Here is an 18,915-nt window from a genome sequence, read left to right as displayed (position 1 = left end):
GGCTCCCAGACCCAAGGTGGCACAAGTGCCAAGTTGGGCTGGTTTGATAGTACCAAGTGGCTCCTGCAATCTTCCATGATCACGTGGAGAAATACTTTCTGGTTTCAGCCTCATGCTCTTTCTTCTCTCCCTCAACTTCTCTATCACCTCTCATCTGGTTCACATGCGCTGTCTTCAAGGTCCACAGGCTACTTTTCACAGAATCTTCTGGCCTGATGAAGTAAGGATGATGAATAGAACAGAGCTGGGATCTATTTTCCAGTTTGGATAAAATGCATTCTGCACACAAATCCAAGGAGAACGGGCTGCCCCGATGCCCAGAAAATCTTTCACTCCTGCTAGTGTTCTACGTCAACCGCAACTTAGTCTGAAAGAAAAGCTTTTTCTCTGAGAGCATCTGAGAGGTTTGCATGAAGCACTGATATCTGACATATGCAATTTTGAATAGGAGAGGAAAAAGAAAATGGCAAGGAGTTTTTAATTTTAGTGGTTTCAATTTTAATTTCCGTGCACTTTTTCAAAACTTGTCAGCTCAAATGCCCATCAACATCTTTTAGTCATCTGTAAGTCAGTATTCATATAAAATGTGCTTCAAATCCAAAGAATTTCAAATTTGCACTCCAAGCTTCTATGCCTAGATTTATGATTTCCTACACATATTAGATGAAAGGAAGGCCTTTTTTACTGTGGGAGTGCTGGAACACTGGAACAGGTTGCCCAGAGAAGTTGTGGGTGTCCCATCCCTGAAAGTATTCAAGGTCACCCTGGACGGGGCTTGGAGCAGCAACAAAGGAGAAGCTTGATGGTAGAGAAACAAAGTTGGACTATAGAAGAAACTCGGATTGAAGTATAGGATCAAGTTTTCTCTCAGCTCTTGGGGTAAATTCAAAGTTGTACAAAATGACATTTATCTGTGCTATTCACTACTGTAACAGAAAGTTTCATGAAAACTGTACAGAAGATAGTAAATTTTAAAAGAGATAAGAATTACAGCATAAAATCCATGGGATAGGTTACAACATGAGACACTCTCTAAGAGAAAATCTCTGTGTTTCAGCACTTCATCGGGGTAAGATTTCATGAAGTGCCAAAGAAGGCGGCAAAATATCATTCGGGACATTATTTACTGGAATTCAGCCTGGCCATTAGTAGGAACTGCCTTTGAACATATCATGTAGATATACCACACACACTTTCCCTTCACTGAAAAATTACTGTTTACAACAAATAAGCAATTGACAATCAAAATTGATTGAAAGCATCTTAAACATGTCAAGTATTTCATTGTAGATGATCTGTGATCCAAATGCTTCTTCCACCTTCGAGAGGGACAGAAGAATTCTTCCATATCATGATGGTTTAAAATTGTATCAACCAATGTTTTCTGCTGAAAAGATATCATCTATTTTTTTCTATTTTTGGAAGAAAATATTCCTAGACATACAACAGGTGAGAACTAAGTAATTTTAAAGAAACAAATGAAATGAAAATATTCTGTAAATAGAATGAAATGAAAAGCTGTGTTTTAAATAGGAGCTAAATATTAAACAGAATTTTTGTACCAGGCATTTGAATTACTGCACCAGCTCTTTTGCCCATCAAGAGAGGCATTTAGCATTTCAGTCTTTTCCAAGGTGTTCATGATCTGCTATGCTGATCTCTGTGTGTGCCTAGGTGTGTGTGGAGGGGGGGGCATATGAAGGGGAGTGTGTATGTTTGCTTTACAATTGTTGTGGCAGATTCATGCCTCAGCTCCACATTTTGTTTTAAAAAGGTCACACCGAGTGGATATGAAGTTTACTATCAACAAGAGATCGATTCCCAAATCATCCATTTGACTCTCCCTTATAAATCATGTGCTTTGTTGCATATTTTATCAAATATACTTTCAAGCCAGATGGAGGAAGGAGGATGTGGGAATCCCTCCACCATCTTGCAACTTTTATGTAAGTAGGTTTTCAAGAAAATCATCATTTCTCTTTTAAATATGTCTGGAACAGGCATGATGGTAGTGTCAACCTGTTGGAGTTTTTGTTGCTGGAAGAAGTTGTACAAAAGGATTGGTTTTTACATTGACCAGTTACTGAATCAAGCGCAGGAATACATTGGAAATTTAGCTGGGGGTTCCTTTTCCCAGCAGACTACTTCTAGAACGAGCTTGTACACTGAAGCTGACTCTTTTGCTCTCTTTTTGTTTCTTTCCTATTTTCTTGGCTTCTTTGCCACTATCTAGACAATTTTGGAACTTTGTTCCCAACTAAAATGGTTTCAATAGTCTGATTGTGATCATACATTTTTACAAGGAATTTTTAAAATCTTTCCTCGAGTCCAGAAAGTCAAGGACTTAGATCTTTTTCTTCCCTTATCAATATTGCCATGAAATTGATAAATAAAGACCAACTCTTTATTTTTGTTTTTAACCCACGTAGATAATTCCCATCCATTAATCCATTTTGTGGACCAATAGCTGCCATTCTGATGGAAGCTGTCACTTCTTAACAATAGGCATTCTGTGACTATGTTGACAGCACTTTGGGTGAAGATCCTAACTGGTCTTAGATATACATAGGGAGAAATTTGCTCAGCCAGTGTCAGTCTTAAGCATGCGTATCAGAAGATCTTTCTAGAGCTGGGAATTTTCCCATGAAAGGGATTCAGTTAGGGAAGAGACACTTGTGCCAGAGTTTTACATTCTTCTTGAACACTGCTTAAGGAACTTAGATGCCATGTCCATTTGGATCTCTGTCTGCACAGAACTTTGTCATGCCAGTGCTTTGAAATGCATCTTGAAGAGAATTCACTAGCACAGAATGAAAGAGAGTGGAAGGGGTTGGTGGGGCTAACCAGGCCCAACCCCCCTGCCTAAACCAGGATACCTAGAGCCTCTTGCCCAGGATTCTATCTGGGTGTACTTTTAATGTCTTCAAAGATCCAGGCTCCACAATCTTTCTGGGCAGTCTGTGCCGTGGTTCAGTCACCCTGACAGTAAAGAAACATTTACTGATGTTCAAAGGCAATCTCCTGTATTTCAGTGTGTGCCCACTGCCTCTTGTCTTTTCCCTCAGCATCACTGAAAAGACACTGATTCCCTCCCCTTTGCACTATTGCTTCCATATGTATGTGTGATGCCATGTAGAGGTATGTCAAAAACCTCCCTGAAGCCCAGGCAGATAATATTCCCTTCATCTACCAGTCAAGTTGATTCATCAGAGGAGTTTAAAGTGATGTTCAGCATGAAATTCCCCTGAAAAATCATGCTAACTACATTATTTGGTCATCTGTCGTGTGCCTGGCAAGGATTTCCAGGAAGAGCTGCTTCATCAACTTCCTGGGGATAAAAAAGAGGCTGGCTGGTTTGTACTATGGCGAGTCCTCTTAATTGCCTTTTTTGAAGATGGGTGTCATTTGCTAACATCCACTCTTTAGCCTCTCTTGTCGTCTACATCTTAGCAAAACGCTTTTCCACTATGTCTGGCTAGGAAAAACTGTGCCAGCACAGAAAACATCTCCCATCGTGTTCTAGAAGTTGCACGGATGTCTGCCAAGTGTTTGGCAGGAAGAAAAGAAAAGTTGTCCAAAACAGCTTCCAATCGAATGTTCCTGTGATTGGAAAAGTCAGGAGAGTGCAAAGGTACTGTTTTCTATCAGTTGGCAAGGTGCGCACACAATCCCAGTGTTGTACAGCTTGCTTCTTCACCTTCCCGAAGCTGCCGCTCTCGCCGGCTGCCGGAGCCCAAGAAGCGGCTTCTTCGCGCAAAGACGATTGTGCCGCTCACAGGGCTCTCCTTAGCGCGGCTTCTGCCGAAAGACGCCCGGCAGCGGCTCTTACCTCCGGAGAGCATCCTACCTTCGTCTTTAGCTCCTCTTCTCATCTACACCTCGGCAAAAAGCTTTTCCACTATGTCTGGCTAGGAAAAACTGTGCCAGCACAGAAAACATCTCCCATCGTGTTCTAGAAGTTGCACGGATGTCTGCCAAGTGTTTGGCAGGAAGAAAAGTTGTCCAAAACAGCTTCCAATCGAATGTTCCTGTGATTGGAAACGTCAGGAGAGTGCAAAGGTACTGTTTTCTATCAGTTGGCAAGGTGCGCACACAATCCCAGTGTTGTACAGCTTGCTTCTTCACCTTCCCGAAGCTGCCGCTCTCGCCGGCTGCCGGAGCCCAAGAAGCGGCTTCTTCGCGCAAAGACGATTGTGCCGCTCACAGTGCTCTCCTTAGCGCGGCTTCTGCCGAAAGACGCCCGGCAGCGGCTCTTACCTCCGGAGAGCATCCTACCTTCGTCTTTCGCGTCTTTTGTAGTCTACATCTTAGCAAAACGCTTTTCCACTATGTCTGGCTAGGAAAAACTGTGCCAGCACAGAAAACATCTCCCATCGTGTTCTAGAAGTTGCACGGATGTCTGCCAAGTGTTTGGCAGGAAGAAAAGAAAAGTTGTCCAAAACAGCTTCCAATCGAATGTTCCTGTGATTGGAAAAGTCAGGAGAGTGCAAAGGTACTGTTTTCTATCAGTTGGCAAGGTGCGCACACAATCCCAGTGTTGTACAGCTTGCTTCTTCACCTTCCCGAAGCTGCCGCTCTCGCCGGCTGCCGGAGCCCAAGAAGCGGCTTCTTCGCGCAAAGACGATTGTGCCGCTCACAGTGCTCTCCTTAGCGCGGCTTCTGCCGAAAGACGCCCGGCAGCGGCTCTTACCTCCGGAGAGCATCCTACCTTCGTCTTTCGCGTCTTTTGTAGTCTACATCTTAGCAAAACGCTTTTCCACTATGTCTGGCTAGGAAAAACTGTGCCAGCACAGAAAACATCTCCCATCGTGTTCTAGAAGTTGCACGGATGTCTGCCAAGTGTTTGGCAGGAAGAAAAGAAAAGTTGTCCAAAACAGCTTCCAATCGAATGTTCCTGTGATTGGAAAAGTCAGGAGAGTGCAAAGGTACTGTTTTCTATCAGTTGGCAAGGTGCGCACACAATCCCAGTGTTGTACAGCTTGCTTCTTCACCTTCCCGAAGCTGCCGCTCTCGCCGGCTGCCGGAGCCCAAGAAGCGGCTTCTTCGCGCAAAGACGATTGTGCCGCTCACAGGGCTCTCCTTAGCGCGGCTTCTGCCGAAAGACGCCCGGCAGCGGCTCTTACCTCCGGAGAGCATCCTACCTTCGTCTTTCGCGTCTTTTGTAGTCTACATCTTAGCAAAACGCTTTTCCACTATGTCTGGCTAGGAAAAACTGTGCCAGCACAGAAAACATCTCCCATCGTGTTCTAGAAGTTGCACGGATGTCTGCCAAGTGTTTGGCAGGAAGAAAAGAAAAGTTGTCCAAAACAGCTTCCAATCGAATGTTCCTGTGATTGGAAAAGTCAGGAGAGTGCAAAGGTACTGTTTTCTATCAGTTGGCAAGGTGCGCACACAATCCCAGTGTTGTACAGCTTGCTTCTTCACCTTCCCGAAGCTGCCGCTCTCGCCGGCTGCCGGAGCCCAAGAAGCGGCTTCTTCGCGCAAAGACGATTGTGCCGCTCACAGGGCTCTCCTTAGCGCGGCTTCTGCCGAAAGACGCCCGGCAGCGGCTCTTACCTCCGGAGAGCATCCTACCTTCGTCTTTCGCGTCTTTTGTAGTCTACATCTTAGCAAAACGCTTTTCCACTATGTCTGGCTAGGAAAAACTGTGCCAGCACAGAAAACATCTCCCATCGTGTTCTAGAAGTTGCACGGATGTCTGCCAAGTGTTTGGCAGGAAGAAAAGAAAAGTTGTCCAAAACAGCTTCCAATCGAATGTTCCTGTGATTGGAAAAGTCAGGAGAGTGCAAAGGTACTGTTTTCTATCAGTTGGCAAGGTGCGCACACAATCCCAGTGTTGTACAGCTTGCTTCTTCACCTTCCCGAAGCTGCCGCTCTCGCCGGCTGCCGGAGCCCAAGAAGCGGCTTCTTCGCGCAAAGACGATTGTGCCGCTCACAGTGCTCTCCTTAGCGCGGCTTCTGCCGAAAGACGCCCGGCAGCGGCTCTTACCTCCGGAGAGCATCCTACCTTCGTCTTTCGCGTCTTTTGTAGTCTACATCTTAGCAAAACGCTTTTCCACTATGTCTGGCTAGGAAAAACTGTGCCAGCACAGAAAACATCTCCCATCGTGTTCTAGAAGTTGCACGGATGTCTGCCAAGTGTTTGGCAGGAAGAAAAGAAAAGTTGTCCAAAACAGCTTCCAATCGAATGTTCCTGTGATTGGAAAAGTCAGGAGAGTGCAAAGGTACTGTTTTCTATCAGTTGGCAAGGTGCGCACACAATCCCAGTGTTGTACAGCTTGCTTCTTCACCTTCCCGAAGCTGCCGCTCTCGCCGGCTGCCGGAGCCCAAGAAGCGGCTTCTTCGCGCAAAGACGATTGTGCCGCTCACAGTGCTCTCCTTAGCGCGGCTTCTGCCGAAAGACGCCCGGCAGCGGCTCTTACCTCCGGAGAGCATCCTACCTTCGTCTTTCGCGTCTTTTGTAGTCTACATCTTAGCAAAACGCTTTTCCACTATGTCTGGCTAGGAAAAACTGTGCCAGCACAGAAAACATCTCCCATCGTGTTCTAGAAGTTGCACGGATGTCTGCCAAGTGTTTGGGAGGAAGAAAAGAAAAGTTGTCCAAAACAGCTTCCAATCGAATGTTCCTGTGATTGGAAAAGTCAGGAGAGTGCAAAGGTACTGTTTTCTATCAGTTGGCAAGGTGCGCACACAATCCCAGTGTTGTACAGCTTGCTTCTTCACCTTCCCGAAGCTGCCACACTCAGGAGGTAAGAGCCGCTGCCGGGCGTCTTTCGGCAGAAGCTGCGCTAAGGAGAGCACTGTGAGCGGCACAATCGTCTTTGCGCGAAGAAGCCGCTTCTTGGGCTCCGGCAGCCGGCGAGAGCGGCAGCTTCGGGAAGGTGAAGAAGCAAGCTGTACAACACTGGGATTGTGTGCGCACCTTGCCAACTGATAGAAAACAGTACCTTTGCACTCTCCTGACTTTTCCAATCACAGGAACATTCGATTGGAAGCTGTTTTGGACAACTTTTCTTTTCTTCCTGCCAAACACTTGGCAGACATCCGTGCAACTTCTAGAACACGATGGGAGATGTTTTCTGTGCTGGCACAGTTTTTCCTAGCCAGACATAGTGGAAAAGCGTTTTGCTAAGATGTAGACTACAAAAGACGCGAAAGACGAAGGTAGGATGCTCTCCGGAGGTAAGAGCCGCTGCCGGGCGTCTTTCGGCAGAAGCCGCGCTAAGGAGAGCACTGTGAGCGGCACAATCGTCTTTGCGCGAAGAAGCCGCTTCTTGGGCTCCGGCAGCCGGCGAGAGCGGCAGCTTCGGGAAGGTGAAGAAGCAAGCTGTACAACACTGGGATTGTGTGCGCACCTTGCCAACTGATAGAAAACAGTACCTTTGCACTCTCCTGACTTTTCCAATCACAGGAACATTCGATTGGAAGCTGTTTTGGACAACTTTTCTTTTCTTCCTGCCAAACACTTGGCAGACATCCGTGCAACTTCTAGAACACGATGGGAGATGTTTTCTGTGCTGGCACAGTTTTTCCTAGCCAGACATAGTGGAAAAGCGTTTTGCTAAGATGTAGACTACAAAAGACGCGAAAGACGAAGGTAGGATGCTCTCCGGAGGTAAGAGCCGCTGCCGGGCGTCTTTCGGCAGAAGCCGCGCTAAGGAGAGCCCTGTGAGCGGCACAATCGTCTTTGCGCGAAGAAGCCGCTTCTTGGGCTCCGGCAGCCGGCGAGAGCGGCAGCTTCGGGAAGGTGAAGAAGCAAGCTGTACAACACTGGGATTGTGTGCGCACCTTGCCAACTGATAGAAAACAGTACCTTTGCACTCTCCTGACTTTTCCAATCACAGGAACATTCGATTGGAAGCTGTTTTGGACAACTTTTCTTTTCTTCCTGCCAAACACTTGGCAGACATCCGTGCAACTTCTAGAACACGATGGGAGATGTTTTCTGTGCTGGCACAGTTTTTCCTAGCCAGACATAGTGGAAAAGCGTTTTGCTAAGATGTAGACTACAAAAGACGCGAAAGACGAAGGTAGGATGCTCTCCGGAGGTAAGAGCCGCTGCCGGGCGTCTTTCGGCAGAAGCTGCGCTAAGGAGAGCACTGTGAGCGGCACAATCGTCTTTGCGCGAAGAAGCCGCTTCTTGGGCTCCGGCAGCCGGCGAGAGCGGCAGCTTCGGGAAGGTGAAGAAGCAAGCTGTACAACACTGGGATTGTGTGCGCACCTTGCCAACTGATAGAAAACAGTACCTTTGCACTCTCCTGACTTTTCCAATCACAGGAACATTCGATTGGAAGCTGTTTTGGACAACTTTTCTTTTCTTCCTGCCAAACACTTGGCAGACATCCGTGCAACTTCTAGAACACGATGGGAGATGTTTTCTGTGCTGGCACAGTTTTTCCTAGCCAGACATAGTGGAGAAGCTTGTTGCCGAGGTGTAGATGAGAAGAGGAGCTAAAGACGAAGGTAGGATGCTCTCCGGAGGTAAGAGCCGCTGCCGGGCGTCTTTCGGCAGAAGCCGCGCTAAGGAGAGCCCTGTGAGCGGCACAATCGTCTTTGCGCGAAGAAGCCGCTTCTTGGGCTCCGGCAGCCGGCGAGAGCGGCAGCTTCGGGAAGGTGAAGAAGCAAGCTGTACAACACTGGGATTGTGTGCGCACCTTGCCAACTGATAGAAAACAGTACCTTTGCACTCTCCTGACTTTTCCAATCACAGGAACATTCGATTGGAAGCTGTTTTGGACAACTTTTCTTTTCTTCCTGCCAAACACTTGGCAGACATCCGTGCAACTTCTAGAACACGATGGGAGATGTTTTCTGTGCTGGCACAGTTTTTCCTAGCCAGACATAGTGGAAAAGCGTTTTGCTAAGATGTAGACTACAAAAGACGCGAAAGACGAAGGTAGGATGCTCTCCGGAGGTAAGAGCCGCTGCCGGGCGTCTTTCGGCAGAAGCCGCGCTAAGGAGAGCACTGTGAGCGGCACAATCGTCTTTGCGCGAAGAAGCCGCTTCTTGGGCTCCGGCAGCCGGCGAGAGCGGCAGCTTCGGGAAGGTGAAGAAGCAAGCTGTACAACACTGGGATTGTGTGCGCACCTTGCCAACTGATAGAAAACAGTACCTTTGCACTCTCCTGACTTTTCCAATCACAGGAACATTCGATTGGAAGCTGTTTTGGACAACTTTTCTTTTCTTCCTGCCAAACACTTGGCAGACATCCGTGCAACTTCTAGAACACGATGGGAGATGTTTTCTGTGCTGGCACAGTTTTTCCTAGCCAGACATAGTGGAAAAGCGTTTTGCTAAGATGTAGACTACAAAAGACGCGAAAGACGAAGGTAGGATGCTCTCCGGAGGTAAGAGCCGCTGCCGGGCGTCTTTCGGCAGAAGCCGCGCTAAGGAGAGCACTGTGAGCGGCACAATCGTCTTTGCGCGAAGAAGCCGCTTCTTGGGCTCCGGCAGCCGGCGAGAGCGGCAGCTTCGGGAAGGTGAAGAAGCAAGCTGTACAACACTGGGATTGTGTGCGCACCTTGCCAACTGATAGAAAACAGTACCTTTGCACTCTCCTGACTTTTCCAATCACAGGAACATTCGATTGGAAGCTGTTTTGGACAACTTTTCTTTTCTTCCTGCCAAACACTTGGCAGACATCCGTGCAACTTCTAGAACACGATGGGAGATGTTTTCTGTGCTGGCACAGTTTTTCCTAGCCAGACATAGTGGAAAAGCGTTTTGTTAAGATGTAGACTACAAAAGACGCGAAAGACGAAGGTAGGATGCTCTCCGGAGGTAAGAGCCGCTGCCGGGCGTCTTTCGGCAGAAGCCGCGCTAAGGAGAGCACTGTGAGCGGCACAATCGTCTTTGCGCGAAGAAGCCGCTTCTTGGGCTCCGGCAGCCGGCGAGAGCGGCAGCTTCGGGAAGGTGAAGAAGCAAGCTGTACAACACTGGGATTGTGTGCGCACCTTGCCAACTGATAGAAAACAGTACCTTTGCACTCTCCTGACTTTTCCAATCACAGGAACATTCGATTGGAAGCTGTTTTGGACAACTTTTCTTTTCTTCCTGCCAAACACTTGGCAGACATCCGTGCAACTTCTAGAACACGATGGGAGATGTTTTCTGTGCTGGCACAGTTTTTCCTAGCCAGACATAGTGGAAAAGCGTTTTGCTAAGATGTAGACTACAAAAGACGCGAAAGACGAAGGTAGGATGCTCTCCGGAGGTAAGAGCCGCTGCCGGGCGTCTTTCGGCAGAAGCTGCGCTAAGGAGAGCACTGTGAGCGGCACAATCGTCTTTGCGCGAAGAAGCCGCTTCTTGGGCTCCGGCAGCCGGCGAGAGCGGCAGCTTCGGGAAGGTGAAGAAGCAAGCTGTACAACACTGGGATTGTGTGCGCACCTTGCCAACTGATAGAAAACAGTACCTTTGCACTCTCCTGACTTTTCCAATCACAGGAACATTCGATTGGAAGCTGTTTTGGACAACTTTTCTTTTCTTCCTGCCAAACACTTGGCAGACATCCGTGCAACTTCTAGAACACGATGGGAGATGTTTTCTGTGCTGGCACAGTTTTTCCTAGCCAGACATAGTGGAAAAGCGTTTTGCTAAGATGTAGACTACAAAAGACGCGAAAGACGAAGGTAGGATGCTCTCCGGAGGTAAGAGCCGCTGCCGGGCGTCTTTCGGCAGAAGCTGCGCTAAGGAGAGCACTGTGAGCGGCACAATCGTCTTTGCGCGAAGAAGCCGCTTCTTGGGCTCCGGCAGCCGGCGAGAGCGGCAGCTTCGGGAAGGTGAAGAAGCAAGCTGTACAACACTGGGATTGTGTGCGCACCTTGCCAACTGATAGAAAACAGTACCTTTGCACTCTCCTGACTTTTCCAATCACAGGAACATTCGATTGGAAGCTGTTTTGGACAACTTTTCTTTTCTTCCTGCCAAACACTTGGCAGACATCCGTGCAACTTCTAGAACACGATGGGAGATGTTTTCTGTGCTGGCACAGTTTTTCCTAGCCAGACATAGTGGAGAAGCTTGTTGCCGAGGTGTAGATGAGAAGAGGAGCTAAAGACGAAGGTAGGATGCTCTCCGGAGGTAAGAGCCGCTGCCGGGCGTCTTTCGGCAGAAGCCGCGCTAAGGAGAGCCCTGTGAGCGGCACAATCGTCTTTGCGCGAAGAAGCCGCTTCTTGGGCTCCGGCAGCCGGCGAGAGCGGCAGCTTCGGGAAGGTGAAGAAGCAAGCTGTACAACACTGGGATTGTGTGCGCACCTTGCCAACTGATAGAAAACAGTATCTTTGCACTCTCCTGACTTTTCCAATCACAGGAACATTCGATTGGAAGCTGTTTTGGACAACTTTTCTTCCTGCCAAACACTTGGCAGACATCCGTGCAACTTCTAGAACACGATGGGAGATGTTTTCTGTGCTGGCACAGTTTTTCCTAGCCAGACATAGTGGAAAAGCGTTTTGCTAAGATGTAGACTACAAAAGACGCGAAAGACGAAGGTAGGATGCTCTCCGGAGGTAAGAGCCGCTGCCGGGCGTCTTTCGGCAGAAGCCGCGCTAAGGAGAGCACTGTGAGCGGCACAATCGTCTTTGCGCGAAGAAGCCGCTTCTTGGGCTCCGGCAGCCGGCGAGAGCGGCAGCTTCGGGAAGGTGAAGAAGCAAGCTGTACAACACTGGGATTGTGTGCGCACCTTGCCAACTGATAGAAAACAGTACCTTTGCACTCTCCTGACTTTTCCAATCACAGGAACATTCGATTGGAAGCTGTTTTGGACAACTTTTCTTTTCTTCCTGCCAAACACTTGGCAGACATCCGTGCAACTTCTAGAACACGATGGGAGATGTTTTCTGTGCTGGCACAGTTTTTCCTAGCCAGACATAGTGGAAAAGCGTTTTGCTAAGATGTAGACTACAAAAGACGCGAAAGACGAAGGTAGGATGCTCTCCGGAGGTAAGAGCCGCTGCCGGGCGTCTTTCGGCAGAAGCCGCGCTAAGGAGAGCACTGTGAGCGGCACAATCGTCTTTGCGCGAAGAAGCCGCTTCTTGGGCTCCGGCAGCCGGCGAGAGCGGCAGCTTCGGGAAGGTGAAGAAGCAAGCTGTACAACACTGGGATTGTGTGCGCACCTTGCCAACTGATAGAAAACAGTACCTTTGCACTCTCCTGACTTTTCCAATCACAGGAACATTCGATTGGAAGCTGTTTTGGACAACTTTTCTTTTCTTCCTGCCAAACACTTGGCAGACATCCGTGCAACTTCTAGAACACGATGGGAGATGTTTTCTGTGCTGGCACAGTTTTTCCTAGCCAGACATAGTGGAGAAGCTTGTTGCCGAGGTGTAGATGAGAAGAGGAGCTAAAGACGAAGGTAGGATGCTCTCCGGAGGTAAGAGCCGCTGCCGGGCGTCTTTCGGCAGAAGCCGCGCTAAGGAGAGCCCTGTGAGCGGCACAATCGTCTTTGCGCGAAGAAGCCGCTTCTTGGGCTCCGGCAGCCGGCGAGAGCGGCAGCTTCGGGAAGGTGAAGAAGCAAGCTGTACAACACTGGGATTGTGTGCGCACCTTGCCAACTGATAGAAAACAGTATCTTTGCACTCTCCTGACTTTTCCAATCACAGGAACATTCGATTGGAAGCTGTTTTGGACAACTTTTCTTCCTGCCAAACACTTGGCAGACATCCGTGCAACTTCTAGAACACGATGGGAGATGTTTTCTGTGCTGGCACAGTTTTTCCTAGCCAGACATAGTGGAAAAGCGTTTTGCTAAGATGTAGACTACAAAAGACGCGAAAGACGAAGGTAGGATGCTCTCCGGAGGTAAGAGCCGCTGCCGGGCGTCTTTCGGCAGAAGCCGCGCTAAGGAGAGCACTGTGAGCGGCACAATCGTCTTTGCGCGAAGAAGCCGCTTCTTGGGCTCCGGCAGCCGGCGAGAGCGGCAGCTTCGGGAAGGTGAAGAAGCAAGCTGTACAACACTGGGATTGTGTGCGCACCTTGCCAACTGATAGAAAACAGTACCTTTGCACTCTCCTGACTTTTCCAATCACAGGAACATTCGATTGGAAGCTGTTTTGGACAACTTTTCTTTTCTTCCTGCCAAACACTTGGCAGACATCCGTGCAACTTCTAGAACACGATGGGAGATGTTTTCTGTGCTGGCACAGTTTTTCCTAGCCAGACATAGTGGAAAAGCGTTTTGCTAAGATGTAGACTACAAAAGACGCGAAAGACGAAGGTAGGATGCTCTCCGGAGGTAAGAGCCGCTGCCGGGCGTCTTTCGGCAGAAGCCGCGCTAAGGAGAGCACTGTGAGCGGCACAATCGTCTTTGCGCGAAGAAGCCGCTTCTTGGGCTCCGGCAGCCGGCGAGAGCGGCAGCTTCGGGAAGGTGAAGAAGCAAGCTGTACAACACTGGGATTGTGTGCGCACCTTGCCAACTGATAGAAAACAGTACCTTTGCACTCTCCTGACTTTTCCAATCACAGGAACATTCGATTGGAAGCTGTTTTGGACAACTTTTCTTTTCTTCCTGCCAAACACTTGGCAGACATCCGTGCAACTTCTAGAACACGATGGGAGATGTTTTCTGTGCTGGCACAGTTTTTCCTAGCCAGACATAGTGGAAAAGCGTTTTGCTAAGATGTAGACTACAAAAGACGCGAAAGACGAAGGTAGGATGCTCTCCGGAGGTAAGAGCCGCTGCCGGGCGTCTTTCGGCAGAAGCCGCGCTAAGGAGAGCACTGTGAGCGGCACAATCGTCTTTGCGCGAAGAAGCCGCTTCTTGGGCTCCGGCAGCCGGCGAGAGCGGCAGCTTCGGGAAGGTGAAGAAGCAAGCTGTACAACACTGGGATTGTGTGCGCACCTTGCCAACTGATAGAAAACAGTACCTTTGCACTCTCCTGACTTTTCCAATCACAGGAACATTCGATTGGAAGCTGTTTTGGACAACTTTTCTTTTCTTCCTGCCAAACACTTGGCAGACATCCGTGCAACTTCTAGAACACGATGGGAGATGTTTTCTGTGCTGGCACAGTTTTTCCTAGCCAGACATAGTGGAAAAGCGTTTTGCTAAGATGTAGACTACAAAAGACGCGAAAGACGAAGGTAGGATGCTCTCCGGAGGTAAGAGCCGCTGCCGGGCGTCTTTCGGCAGAAGCTGCGCTAAGGAGAGCACTGTGAGCGGCACAATCGTCTTTGCGCGAAGAAGCCGCTTCTTGGGCTCCGGCAGCCGGCGAGAGCGGCAGCTTCGGGAAGGTGAAGAAGCAAGCTGTACAACACTGGGATTGTGTGCGCACCTTGCCAACTGATAGAAAACAGTACCTTTGCACTCTCCTGACTTTTCCAATCACAGGAACATTCGATTGGAAGCTGTTTTGGACAACTTTTCTTTTCTTCCTGCCAAACACTTGGCAGACATCCGTGCAACTTCTAGAACACGATGGGAGATGTTTTCTGTGCTGGCACAGTTTTTCCTAGCCAGACATAGTGGAGAAGCTTGTTGCCGAGGTGTAGATGAGAAGAGGAGCTAAAGACGAAGGTAGGATGCTCTCCGGAGGTAAGAGCCGCTGCCGGGCGTCTTTCGGCAGAAGCCGCGCTAAGGAGAGCCCTGTGAGCGGCACAATCGTCTTTGCGCGAAGAAGCCGCTTCTTGGGCTCCGGCAGCCGGCGAGAGCGGCAGCTTCGGGAAGGTGAAGAAGCAAGCTGTACAACACTGGGATTGTGTGCGCACCTTGCCAACTGATAGAAAACAGTACCTTTGCACTCTCCTGACTTTTCCAATCACAGGAACATTCGATTGGAAGCTGTTTTGGACAACTTTTCTTTTCTTCCTGCCAAACACTTGGCAGACATCCGTGCAACTTCTAGAACACGATGGGAGATGTTTTCTGTGCTGGCACAGTTTTTCCTAGCCAGACATAGTGGAAAAGCGTTTTGCTAAGATGTAGACGACAAGAGAGGCTAAAGAGTGGATGTTAGCAAATGACACCCATCTTCAAAAAAGGCAATTAAGAGGACTCGCCATAGTACAAACCAGCCAGCCTCTTTTTTATCCCCAGGAAGTTGATGAAGCAGCTCTTCCTGGAAATCCTTGCCAGGCACATGACAGATGACCAAATAATGTAGTTAGCATGATTTTTCAGGGGAATTTCATGCTGAACATCACTTTAAACTCCTCTGATGAATCAACTTGACTGGTAGATGAAGGGAATATTATCTGCCTGGGCTTCAGGGAGGTTTTTGACATACCTCTACATGGCATCACACATACATATGGAAGCAATAGTGCAAAGGGGAGGGAATCAGTGTCTTTTCAGTGATGCTGAGGGAAAAGACAAGAGGCAGTGGGCACACACTGAAATACAGGAGATTGCCTTTGAACATCAGTAAATGTTTCTTTACTGTCAGGGTGACTGAACCACGGCACAGACTGCCCAGAAAGATTGTGGAGCCTGGATCTTTGAAGACATTAAAAGTACACCCAGATAGAATCCTGGGCAAGAGGCTCTAGGTATCCTGGTTTAGGCAGGGGGGTTGGGCCTGGTTAGCCCCACCAACCCCTTCCACTCTCTTTCATTCTGTGCTAGTGAATTCTCTTCAAGATGCATTTCAAAGCACTGGCATGACAAAGTTCTGTGCAGACAGAGATCCAAATGGACATGGCATCTAAGTTCCTTAAGCAGTGTTCAAGAAGAATGTAAAACTCTGGCACAAGTGTCTCTTCCCTAACTGAATCCCTTTCATGGGAAAATTCCCAGCTCTAGAAAGATCTTCTGATACGCATGCTTAAGACTGACACTGGCTGAGCAAATTTCTCCCTATGTATATCTAAGACCAGTTAGGATCTTCACCCAAAGTGCTGTCAACATAGTCACAGAATGCCTATTGTTAAGAAGTGACAGCTTCCATCAGAATGGCAGCTATTGGTCCACAAAATGGATTAATGGATGGGAATTATCTACGTGGGTTAAAAACAAAAATAAAGAGTTGGTCTTTATTTATCAATTTCATGGCAATATTGATAAGGGAAGAAAAAGATCTAAGTCCTTGACTTTCTGGACTCGAGGAAAGATTTTAAAAATTCCTTGTAAAAATGTATGATCACAATCAGACTATTGAAACCATTTTAGTTGGGAACAAAGTTCCAAAATTGTCTAGATAGTGGCAAAGAAGCCAAGAAAATAGGAAAGAAACAAAAAGAGAGCAAAAGAGTCAGCTTCAGTGTACAAGCTCGTTCTAGAAGTAGTCTGCTGGGAAAAGGAACCCCCAGCTAAATTTCCAATGTATTCCTGCGCTTGATTCAGTAACTGGTCAATGTAAAAACCAATCCTTTTGTACAACTTCTTCCAGCAACAAAAACTCCAACAGGTTGACACTACCATCATGCCTGTTCCAGACATATTTAAAAGAGAAATGATGATTTTCTTGAAAACCTACTTACATAAAAGTTGCAAGATGGTGGAGGGATTCCCACATCCTCCTTCCTCCATCTGGCTTGAAAGTATATTTGATAAAATATGCAACAAAGCACATGATTTATAAGGGAGAGTCAAATGGATGATTTGGGAATCGATCTCTTGTTGATAGTAAACTTCATATCCACTCGGTGTGACCTTTTTAAAACAAAATGTGGAGCTGAGGCATGAATCTGCCACAACAATTGTAAAGCAAACATACACACTCCCCTTCATATGCCCCCCCCTCCACACACACCTAGGCACACACAGAGATCAGCATAGCAGATCATGAACACCTTGGAAAAGACTGAAATGCTAAATGCCTCTCTTGATGGGCAAAAGAGCTGGTGCAGTAATTCAAATGCCTGGTACAAAAATTCTGTTTAATATTTAGCTCCTATTTAAAACACAGCTTTTCATTTCATTCTATTTACAGAATATTTTCATTTCATTTGTTTCTTTAAAATTACTTAGTTCTCACCTGTTGTATGTCTAGGAATATTTTCTTCCAAAAATAGAAAAAAATAGATGATATCTTTTCAGCAGAAAACATTGGTTGATACAATTTTAAACCATCATGATATGGAAGAATTCTTCTGTCCCTCTCGAAGGTGGAAGAAGCATTTGGATCACAGATCATCTACAATGAAATACTTGACATGTTTAAGATGCTTTCAATCAATTTTGATCGTCAATTGCTTATTTGTTGTAAACAGTAATTTTTCAGTGAAGGGAAAGTGTGTGTGGTATATCTACATGATATGTTCAAAGGCAGTTCCTACTAATGGCCAGGCTGAATCCCAGTAAATAATGTCCCGAATGATATTTTGCCGCCTTCTTTGGCACTTCATGAAATCTTACCCCGATGAAGTGCTGAAACACAGAGATTTTCTCTTAGAGAGTGTCTCATGTTGTAACCTATCCCATGGATTTTATGCTGTAATTCTTATCTCTTTTAAAATTTACTATCTTCTGTACAGTTTTCATGAAACTTTCTGTTACAGTAGTGAATAGCACAGATAAATGTCATTTTGTACAACTTTGAATTTACCCCAAGAGCTGAGAGAAAACTTGATCCTATACTTCAATCCGAGTTTCTTCTATAGTCCAACTTTGTTTCTCTACCATCAAGCTTCTCCTTTGTTGCTGCTCCAAGCCCCGTCCAAGGTGACCTTGAATACTTTCAGGGATGGGACACCCACAACTTCTCTGGGCAACCTGTTCCAGTGTTCCAGCACTCCCACAGTAAAAAAGGCCTTCCTTTCATCTAATATGTGTAGGAAATCATAAATCTAGGCATAGAAGCTTGGAGTGCAAATTTGAAATTCTTTGGATTTGAAGCACATTTTATATGAATACTGACTTACAGATGACTAAAAGATGTTGATGGGCATTTGAGCTGACAAGTTTTGAAAAAGTGCACGGAAATTAAAATTGAAACCACTAAAATTAAAAACTCCTTGCCATTTTCTTTTTCCTCTCCTATTCAAAATTGCATATGTCAGATATCAGTGCTTCATGCAAACCTCTCAGATGCTCTCAGAGAAAAAGCTTTTCTTTCAGACTAAGTTGCGGTTGACGTAGAACACTAGCAGGAGTGAAAGATTTTCTGGGCATCGGGGCAGCCCGTTCTCCTTGGATTTGTGTGCAGAATGCATTTTATCCAAACTGGAAAATAGATCCCAGCTCTGTTCTATTCATCATCCTTACTTCATCAGGCCAGAAGATTCTGTGAAAAGTAGCCTGTGGACCTTGAAGACAGCGCATGTGAACCAGATGAGAGGTGATAGAGAAGTTGAGGGAGAGAAGAAAGAGCATGAGGCTGAAACCAGAAAGTATTTCTCCACGTGATCATGGAAGATTGCAGGAGCCACTTGGTACTATCAAACCAGCCCAACTTGGCACTTGTGCCACCTTGGGTCTGGGAGCCATGTTGCATATCGTGCATTTTAAGGAGCCAGCTGGCCACACCCAGCCATATGCCCCCAAACACAAACCAAGGCCCTTTTCTCTGGCAAACAAAACTCAACTGCCCCTCTTCTGGATGGCAGATTGCAGGAACCACTTGGTACTATCAAACCAGCCCAACTTGGCACTGGTGCCACCATGGGTCTGGTCACCATCCTGCCTATTGTAGCTTTTCAGGAGCCAGCCGGTCACTCTCAGCCATAGGCCCCCAAACACAAACCTCGGCCCGTTTCCCTGGCAAACAAAAGTAAGCTGCCCCGCTTCTGGATGGCAGATTGCAGGAGCTACTTAGTACTATCAAATCAGCCCGACTTGGCACAGGTGCCACCTTGGATCTGGGAACCATCCTGTGTATCGTGGATTTTCAGGGGCCAGCCGGCCACTCTCAGCCATATGCCCCCAAAAACAAACCACGGACCTTTTCTCTGGCAAACAAAAATCAGCTGCCCCACTTCTGGATGGCAGATTGCAGGAGCCACTTGGGACTATCACACCAGCACAACATGGCACTGCTG

This window comes from Melospiza melodia, chromosome 1 (assembly GCF_035770615.1).
Source record: "Melospiza melodia melodia isolate bMelMel2 chromosome 1, bMelMel2.pri, whole genome shotgun sequence".
NCBI lineage: Eukaryota > Metazoa > Chordata > Aves > Passeriformes > Passerellidae > Melospiza > Melospiza melodia.
This window is presented reverse-complemented; position numbering follows the sequence as displayed.